Below are 11,265 nucleotides of genomic sequence, written 5' to 3' on the forward strand. Positions count from 1 at the left end.
ACTTAATTAACTGATTAAAAACAATTAACTGATCAAAGAAGAATTGCAAATGCTTTTGAAATTATCTAATATTGTAAATATATGATTTGACAGATTTCACATGAACATGTCATTTGCATGGAGTGTTTTGGTTCATCACAAAAAGCTCTCCGAGCCGGGCTAGCACCTGCTGCTTTATTTGGACACAGAGTGCGAGTTATGCATGTGGCATATCTCTACGTCCTCGCACAGCCTTCAGACTCTGAGGAATGAAATATTATTCTGCGTTGGATTTCTGCACACTTGGTATGTATAATAATGAAAAGTACTACTTACCCATTAGACAGCCTATACAGATGAAGTGGCATATGCAGATATGTTACCCGCTTAAATACCTGTATTTTACCAGTCATAGTACCTATACTATGTACATTCAATCTGTACTGTATGAACTATTATCTGTACATGTTGCAATTTATTATCTGTACATATAGTTATGTATTCTGTGTGTGTTATTTCGATTTGTAACTAGTAATTACTTAATCATCATCATGATCAACCCATCACCGGCTCGCTACAGAGCATGGGTCTCCTTACAGAGTGAGAAGGGCCATAGTCTCCCATGCTGGCCAAGTGGATTGATTGGCATACTTCACACATCTTTCAGGACAGTATAGTGAATGCATGCAGGTTTCCTCACGATGTTTTCCTTCACCTTTAAAGAAAGTGATATTTAATTGCTTAAAACACACATAACTTACACAAGTTAGAGGTGTGTATACCTATCTTATCATCATTCAATTCACTTAATTAACTGATTAAAAGCAATGTTTAACATATAGTTATGTATTCTGTATAGGTGACGCCTCGCTGTGGCATGACGCCGCGTGCATCGCTGCGGGCTTAGGTGTTCCACGTGAGCGCGAGGCCTTCTACACGTCACGGCTAGACGCGGTGCCTATATGTGTGCTACCAATGCCAGAGCGCAGCTAGCGGATACCCATAGTATGCGACAGGTCAAGATGGCAATCGGGGTATGAGGCTGGGGATGCTCCGCACAGCCGCACGTCACCCCGATTGTCATCTTGACCTGTCGCGTTCTATAGAATGCTGCCGCATCGTTGCCGACGTAGGACGAAAGCGTCAAGCTTGTGCCACCTGAGTAGGTACGACAGTAGTGCGACAGGTGGGGTTTGAACCGGCGACCCTTCGGATTTCAGTCCACACCTTTAACTGTTGAGCTATTGATGTTTCTATAATATAGATTTCTTTAGAAATATATTTAATAAAGCGAAATATTTCAGTAAAACGTAAGTTAGCAGCGAATTAACAGTTTCGAAAATTCTAATTTCGGAGGTCGTTCTTCACCATATTTCTGCGGAATCCGGAGGTTTAGATTTTTTTTAAATGTGTAATTAAATGTAATAAAACTATCCTAAAAATTAAGCTCTATTTTATTAGTGGACAACTTATTTGGTAGCGATACTGAGTCCCATAGTCACTTGGGCAATGGCCTTTGTTAAAGATTATGCTTTGATAGCAGAACCATTAACTAATTTAACAAAAAAAAATTATATATGGCGATGGGGTGATAGTGAAAATAGAGCCTTTGAGGTTTTAAAAGACCGATTAACTGATCGACCAATTTTAGCTTTATATAACCCTACATACACAACTGAATTACATACTGATGCTAGTAAATTGGGTCTTGCTGGAATACTTTTTCAAAAGGAAAATGACTCTGACTCCTTAAAGCCTGTAGCTTATTTTAGTCGAAAAACAACGCCAGATGAACAAAAATTTCATGCTTACGATCTTGAAACTTTAGCCGTAATAGAATCATTAAAAAGATTACGTACTTATTTGCTAGGTCTATCGTTTACAATTGTAACGGATTGTAACGCCCTAAGAGCAACTTTCACTAAAAGAGACCTCTTACCGCGAGTAGCACGTTGGTGGCTTCAGTTACAGGAATATGATTGTAATATTATTTACAGACCAAGTAATCAAATGAGACATGTGGATGCCCTCAGTAGGAACCCAGGGCAGTCCGATTCGAACTTTCGTGTTTTGTCTTTATCTACAGAAGACTGGTTGTTAAGCTTTCAGTTAACAGATCCTAAATTATGCCACATTCGGGAAGTTTTGTTGGATAGTAAATATAATAATTTAACAGATATTAAAGAAAATTTTGTCATAAAAGATAATAGGATATTTCGAAAAATAGGACCAGAGTTAAAATGGGTCGTACCCAAGGATGCGAGGTGGCAAATATGTCAAAGGAACCATGATGAAATAGGTCACTTTTCTGTAGAAAAGACCCTTTCAAAAATAAAAAAGGACTTTTGGTTCCCCAAAATGAAGAAATTTGTTACAAAATATGTTCAATCATGCATAGATTGTGCTTATGGAAAAGATGTATCTGGCAAAAAGGAAGGTTATTTACATCCTATCCCAAAGATAGATATTCCTTTTCACACCGTTCACATTGACCACCTAGGGCCTTTTATAAGAAGCAAAAAGGGAAACGTCTATTTGTTAGTATTGGTCGATGGTTTTACAAAATTCTGTTTACTAAAGCCTTTGCGTAATTTAAAGTCAAACTTAACCATTAATGCACTTTCTGATATTTTCTCTACATTTGGGTTTCCAATCAGATTAATTTCTGACCAGGGGTCATCATTTACATCCAAAGAGTTTAAAACGTTTTGCAATACCTCTCATGTTAAACATATATTAAATGCGGTTGCCTCACCTAGATCCAATGGGCAGGTGGAGCGGTATAACCGAACGATATTAGACGCTTTATGTTCTTATATAGATAAAGTAGGCGAATCCAAATGGGACCAAGTATTAGGAAAAATTCAATGGGGATTAAATAATACAATCAATAAAGGTATAGGAAAAACACCATCCGAGGTCTTATTTGGTCGAACGCTTATACATAATAGTGAAAACATGTTCAGCGACCTTTTTATGGACACTAGAATTCCAACTCAAAAAGTAGATGAAATTAGGTTAGAAGTTACGGATCACATTCTTAAAGATCAGGAACGGGCAAAGAATCATTTTGATAAAAAGAGAAAAAATCCTAAAGTTTACTCTGTAGGCGACTTAGTCAAAATTAAAAAACAAATTAACTCTGAGGGGCAAAGTAGAAAACTTTTACCAGTTTATTCAGGGCCTTATAAAATAACAAAAATACTAGAAAATGATAGATACGAAGTATCTAGTATTCCAGGTTCAAAAATAGGCAACAAAAAATATTGCAATGTTTGGGCAGTAGATCAAATACAACCGTGGATTAGTACACTCATTGACCATGACAATAACAGTACAGATAGTGAAGGGAATGAATAATTATTAATATTAGCATTATTATCATTATTAGATGTAAAATAAGAAAGTTCAAGGGATGCTTGAAAAATATGTCAAGCATAAAGTTAAGGGTGTGTCTGAGAGAACTACCAGGTATGAAATTGAGGGCATGTCTGAAAAAGTTTCAGGCATGAACTTAGGGCATGCCTGAAGTGCTAGGGAAGTAAAAGAGAGAAGAGAATTTCAGACAAGTGGTTTTTCAATAGAGGCAAAGATCAAGTTGTCTGATTTATAAACTAATAATAATGATTAGACAGTAGACATTAAGTAGTTTATAACTTTATAGTATGATTCCGAGTAAATCTTTAATACTAGAATATTGAGAGATGATTAAAATTAATTGCATTATTATCTATTTAAAGTTTGAGGACAAACTATGGCTGTCAGGACGGTCGAATGTTAGAAACCAGGTAATAAATCATTATAATTTCTATAAATAATTATATACTATACAGATGACTAATATAACTCATTAAATATAATAATAAGAAAACATTTGATTGAATGAATAATATTGCACTCTTACGTATACCACCCATTCAATCAAATGATTTCGACAATACATTTCCTTAAAGTGTATGGCTAATTAATGTAGCTTACTTCCTAAGGTAGCTTGGTCGTCAAAATTAATAAAATTATTTATCAAAGTAGCATTACACAATTTTGGTTTGTTAAAACATTAAATATAATAATAAGAGTTCATTTGATTGAATGAATAATATAGCAATCATACTTGTCATTCATTCAATCAAACACTATTATCAATACATGTCCTTACATTGTGAATTTATTTAATTTAACATATTCATTAAGATAGTTAATTCTTAAAGTTACTAAAATTATTTATCAAAGTAGCATTACACATTTTTTGGTTTGTTAAAACATTAAATATAATAATAAGAGTTCATTTGATTGAATGAATAATATAGCAATTATACTTGTCATTCATTCAATCAAACACTATTGTCAATACATGTCCTTGCATTGTGAATTTATTTAATTTAACATATTCATTAAGATAGTTAATTCTTAAAGTTACTAAAATTATTTATCAAAGTAGCATTATACATCTTTGGTTTGTTAAAACATTAAATATAATAATAAGAGTTCATTTGATTGAATGAATAATATAGCAATCATACTTGTGTCAATCATTCAATCAAATACTATTGTCAATACATGTCCCTACATTGTGAATTTATCTAATTTAACATATCCATTTAGATAGTTAATTCTTAAAGCTACTAAAATTATTTATCAACGTAGTACCGTACGTTTTTTCTTGTTAAAAATGTAATTAAGATATACTAATGATGTATCCAGATGAATGAACAAAACTAACTTCACGGCATACCATAAGTAGCTGAATTCATTCAATATAAACGTTATAAAAATCTGTGTAACTCAATAAATAGCAGAGTGTGTACTTAAATACGAACAAATAAACTAGTCCAAGAAGTCTCCAAGTTGTTTTCCTCGTGGTCACCCATCACTTGCGAGTGGCAAAATAAGTAAGTAGGTACCTATACTGTATCTTTTAATTGCGTTGCCTTAGAAGTTTGGATTTGTTCACAGCTGCAAGGGATTGCAAATTTCAGTATTTGATATTATTGATACCTCCACGCATTCCTGAGAAAAGGGGTCTTGATAAACAGACAGACAGTTTCAAACTTTGTCATTTTTCTTTTCACGTGATTTTTGGTTCATCTCTAGTAAGGTAGTAAATGGTCTATAGTTCCCTAACTTCGACCCACTTCACTTCGAACCACTTTCACGTGACAACATCAAGGTAGGTGTGGAGTGGAGCGGAAGGAAGCGGAGTGTGCAAATAAGGCGCGGTGAGTGGGGCAGGCAATCTGCGCGAGCAAACAGCGCGCCGCAATCAGCCGACGGGCTCCAGCACAGAATATGTAACAGTACCTACCTTTCCTCGTATTTCAATTTATAGGAGCCGCGTTGAACAGTCTACCATCGCGCGACGCAGTCTGTACGCGTTCTATTTGTCCAAGCCCTTACAACCGCAATGCCATACAACATCACTGACATAACTTGATTAGTGACTTGAATTAATTTCAACCTTTGAACGTGACATCTAAAGTTTCATCTTTTTCGGGAAGTTTTCGGGCTATCAATTGGCAGACTCCCAGAATTTTAATCCCGAAATTAGTCGAACTTATTTTTTATTCATTCGCAGGGTGTCTTCCAGTTGGGTAGATAAAATAAATGGATATGTTTACGGCAATAGAAAATAATTTACCTATTTTGTTTTTCCTAGCATTAGAGTATCTTCTACCATATGATATGAGTTAACTTGCACTACGGGGACTGACATAGACTACATTTTATCTCAGAGATCAAAGAATTCCCACGGGTTTTTAAAAACCTAAAGCTAAGCATCAAAACGGAAAATTTGTGCTACTTTGACTATCCCTGTCCATTGTTTGATATTCCAGAGCCAAGTGTTTCTGCTTCTGCCGACGTCTCTCTTGGCCATCACGATAGTCTGAACGAGAACTTGTTCCAGATAACTAACTAACCAACCATTCTGCGTTTGATGGTCAAAATTAGATCTCTATTTTTACTAGGTGTCGTAGGTGTTCCATATTATATAATCTACGTCCAAGGTTTGAGATAATATATTATTTTGTAATGTATTTGTTTGCTCCGAGAAGATTATTCGGGAAGCTTCGAGATATTTTCTCGTTCAAAATTCCTGGGCTGATGACCAAAGTCTTCGAATAGTGCGTGTTGCCAGTGATGACGTCATATGGATCCGAGACATGGTCGCTAACTATGGGTCCCATAAAAAAGCGGGCGATGGAGAGAGCTATGCTTGGAGTTTCTCTACGTGATCAAATCAGAAATGAGGAGATCCGTAGGAGAACTAGAGTAACCGTAATAGCTCAACGAGTTGCAAGCTGAAGTGGCAATGGGTAGGGCACATAATTCGAAAAAAGCGATAGACGTTGGGGTCCCAACTAAGGTGCTGGAATGGCGACCATCAGCCTCCGTTTCGCGCTCTCGCAACTTGAAAAGCGCAGCGTTTGACCGTTCATTTATTATGTATAGACGACATCAATTTTTGTAACATCTCCACTGTTTACCCAGATTCGCAATAAAGAAATTTGTATTTGTATTCAAACAAGTCGCAGGGAGCCGCTGGATTCAGGCGTGATCTGTGCACCCTATAAGAGACCTATCTATGTCCAACAGTAGACGCCTATCGGTTAATAATGATGATGATGATGAAAGTAATTGTAGGGAAGATAATAAACAATCCTTTCGAGCTGCAGCGAGCTGAGAGTGAAGTGAGAGTGAACTGAGTGAGTGAACTGAGTGAGTGAACGAGTGAGTGAGCTCATTCAGCGAGCGCACCGCGCGCTGTGTCAGGCTAACTGGAGGGGACAAAGGAGCTATTGTGGTTGCATACAGTTGCATGTTAAACACAATGTGCACAGGTAAATCTGTACAGTTAGTTTCATAAGATGGGAAATTGACTGACTGACATCATTTCGTAAAAATACGATTCAGACCAACGAAATTACACACACTTCAATTTTATTTACTACTTAGTACCTATAGAATAGAATATGGACTAAGCGATAAACTATAGGTATGTAGTATATAGTAGGTGCCAGGTGGGTAAGTTCTAGGAATGCTAAAAGCGTATCTAAATTTAGTTTCAGAGCGACCATTACTCGAAAAGTATAATGCATTTTACAAAAACGTTACAGTAATTTCACACGGCTTCAAGTGCAAAACTTTTAAGCTCTTCAAAGAAAATAATAATTCACTAACTTTCAATGTTTATTGTAATGTTACATTAAACTACAAATTTTATTTTAACGAGAATTCAAACTAAGTTATTATATTATGATAATATATTATAAAACTTTTTTCTACATTTCGTAATAAGAAACATAGATATTGTGTACATAGATGTGTATCTGTGTAATGCCTTGTCTATACCCGATTATAACAAGTCAATGTTCAATGTCCAAGCCTTTCCGTCAACTGAAGATGATTCACTCGCAAGAAGATAATATTTCCTAGCATATGACGTATACAACACAATCCAACGAACAACTTTGTGGCGTGAAATAAAAACGAATAAGCAGTATGAATTTGTTTTCTGGATTTCGATTCCTGTAGTATCCGGATTCCACTTAAAATTACTTCTTGGAGGGCTTCGTCGGCCCTCTGTAGTATGATATCCTTACTGTGTGGCTAAGTGGGAGTCATAAGTCGTAGTGTAGCACGTATGGAGGAACACGTCGTCGGAGGTAGAATGTATTGACATAGTTACCACAGGGCGCAGGGCGCAGGGCGCAGGGCGCAGGGCGCAGGGCGCAGGGCGGCAACTTCCCGCGTGTGACGTGTCGCGCCTACAGCTGCGTGTTAACTGAGTTATACTTATTCTGTGTGTGTGATAGTGTGTGTCCCAAATAACGGGATAGCTTAGCAGTAAGTACCTTTGTTTGTTACATTGTCATTATTTGGTACAGAGACAACTTGCACCCTGGAAACAGATGCAGGCTACTTTTTGTCCGAGCGAAGCGAGCTCTCTGAGTCTACTCGAGTGAAATTGCACTTGTCCGTACAAATACTAAACGTCTTCTTCAACTTTAAATATAATATTATGTAAAGTGATGGCCTTCCGCCGAATATGGCAAATATACAAAAAGCTTAATTTCAAGCTCTCACACGAAATGGGGGGCTTTAAAGCCTTTTTAGAAGATGGCGCTGTTAATGATTAGAACTATAAACTAGAAGCTTTCTTACCTTTGTGGAGAAGCCTTCAAGGAGTAAAGTAGGTATGTATTGAATGGTAGCAGCCACCTGCGCCGTGTACCGCGCCGTGTACCGCGCCGTGTACCGCGCCGTGTACCGCGCCGTGTACAGCGCCTCGTCACGGCGCCGTGAAATTGCTTGCCAACTTTTAATGACATCTCACGAGCAGACGCGAACAATCGTCACCGCGCCGCCTCCTCGCACCCCTCCCTGCCCCCTGCAGGAGGTCGCACACCCCCGGAGAGCCGCAAAGGCCGCTACGGCCGCTGAAGGTACACTTCCGCGGTAGGGTGCCGCATTTCTTAACATCCCGATAAAAGTTTGCCCTTGAATGCCATTCGTCACGCATACCTATGTGTCTTTTATCGGTCTCAACGACAGAGACAACGCTCTACGAAACCGCTATCTCTTTCTAAAGATCGATGTACAGTATTTATTGGCGGCTACAGCATTAACGACGTCAAACACTATTTTCAGTTTGCTAGATCGGTGTTCGACCCCCCCACCCCCTCCTCCTCCCCCCCACGGAGCCGGTGACGCAGCTCCAATCAACGCTCGTGAGTACAACTAAATCAACTTTAATTGGGAAATAATGGAAACTGAATGAACAACTTGCATTAATATCATTTTCAAAATGGCGGACGGATTTGTACGATATTAGTGAAAAAATTTATTTAAGTAATTCTGATTATGTAGGTATATCTCACTTATTTTTATATGTGCAAATGTTGAACATTTGCAAAAGATGATGCGAACATGAGGAGCATAATATAATTTGTGGCACAATTTAAGAAATAAACGTTTTTCTTTCTTTCTTACATTACTTATGAATACCTTGTGAGTGCCTAATATCTCGTGTTGCCAGTTGCCAGTGATGAAATATGGATCCCAGACATGGTCGCTAACTATGGGCCTCATAAGAAAGCTCAGAGTCACTCAGCGGGCGATGGAGAGAGCTATGTGCGGAGTTTCTCTACGTGATCAATGAGGAAATGAGAAGACCCGTAGGAGAACTAGAGTAACCGACGGGTTACTCTACCGACCGAGCTCAACGGGTTGCGAAGCTGAAGTGATTTGCCGCAATATCTACGAGATAGGGAACAAAGACGATTTATGTTTTCGGATGAAACCGCGGGTTTGAACTTTTAATGACCGACTTTAAAACATAAAAGTATTTTAATATTACTACCGCTTTGGAATGGTTAGAAAGTCATTACACAACTGCGCTGAAAAGCAGATAATTATTGTAGGCTTTAATGCGTCTCATAGAGTTTAAAAAGCCTTTTGGACAAGTGAAAGCTCGTCACTGAATAAAGTCCGCTGCAAGCCGCCAGCATGCAGGTTTCGCTGCTCGTAACATCGCATGCTGCAGCGGACGCCTGGCCGGAAGTTTTCAAAGGCTTATGAGCGCTGACCGCATGCGGGAGGGGGGGGGGAGGGGGGTAAACGGATCACAGCTCAAAGGCTTTCAATGAAAATCTGTATTCGCGGAAAATGTTACAGCAGGGAGGGAGGGCTTGGGCAGATACTTTGAAGCCTCAACAGCGCAACAGTTAAAGTAGCGGACTGAAATCCGAAAGGTCGCCGATTCAAGCACCACGCGTTGCGCTATTGTCGTACCTACTCCCAGGACAAACTTAAGGCTTAGTTGGAGGGGAAAGGGACTATTAGTCACCAATATTCTTTTTAAATTTAAGTACGCACCACATAATTTTACGCGATTGAAACTATGATAGGCTCCAGGGGGCCATAGTCTACCAGGCTGGCCAAGTGCAGATGTGCAGATTTCACACACCTTTAAGAACATTATGGAGAACTCTCAGGCATGCAGGTTTCCTCACGATATTTTCCTTCACCGTTAAAGCAAGTGATATTTAATTACTAGCTAAAAGCTACCAGAAGACATATTGGAGATGTCTCTCAACAAGTTCAAAGTTTTCATAAAACGTAAACTAATTGAAAAATCCTATTACAATGTAAAGGATTATTTAAATGATAAGCAAGCTTGGGAATGAGTTGCTTAACGACTTTGTGATAGTTCTAATAAGTTTCAATAATTTTGTAAAGTGGTGATAATAAAAAGAATACCCGGCTGAGTTTGTTGTGGGCTCTTCTCAGACCTGGGCGCGTTTGGAACCCTCGTAGCTTTAGTTTTAAGTTTGCGCAGTAATTATCACCACTATATCTTACAAATCCAACATCTGACCATCAAAAAGAGTAATTTATTACCTATTTTGATAAATCATTTGAGTTTGACTTTTGATTTTTACTATTATATATTATATTTTTATTAAAACTCCTAAAAGTTTTAAGTAATTATTTTAGAGAAAGTTGAAGAAAAGTTAGAGGTGCGTGCCCGGGATCGAACCTCCGACCTCCGATTCGGAGGCAGACGTCCTGGCCTAGTGGTTAGGACGTTCGCCTCTCTGTATCGGCTATCACAGCACTGCTGTACTCTTTAGCCAATAGGTAAGCTAAAATAAAACGACTACTCTGCGCATGTAGGGTGGGCCACGTGCCGAGTAGGTGGCGCAGTCGGCGTGGCCGCGCGTCGCTGGAAACCCGCCCCGGACAATTTCAGGTATACTCAATGTCAGCTAGATACTGAAATACGAGTATTTCTCCTGCAAAATGCGAATGCTGCTGTATTTTTCGTTACTTGAATTAAAAGGTGAACAATTCACTCTTCATTGAACAGTATCTCCTCTAATTGTAATATGGGTACCTTCAAGTCAAGAGTGAATAGGCATCTTCTAAGCAAGCGCGTCTCGTCTTAGGCTGCATCATCACTTGCCACCAAGTCTGATTGCGGCCGAGCGCTAATCTATAAATTAAAAATATAAATATATAGTTTACGATACCCTCCTAGCTTTAGTTTCAAGTACATACGTATTAATTATCATCACTATATCATATTATCATCTTACAAATAAAATTTTTTGCCAATCAGCGTAAAATTTCACCAATTCTGAATAAATAATTTGAGTGAGTTTGATATATTATAAGGTATTTGACCCACCCTTGGATGAATGATTACCCACCATAGAGATCATCCACCAATCAACCCTGACACTGGCTGCCACAACAAAGTAGCAAATATTAGCTCTACGAGAGCTC

Source organism: Maniola hyperantus, chromosome 14, assembly GCF_902806685.2.
Source record: "Maniola hyperantus chromosome 14, iAphHyp1.2, whole genome shotgun sequence".
Taxonomy (NCBI): domain Eukaryota; kingdom Metazoa; phylum Arthropoda; class Insecta; order Lepidoptera; family Nymphalidae; genus Maniola; species Maniola hyperantus.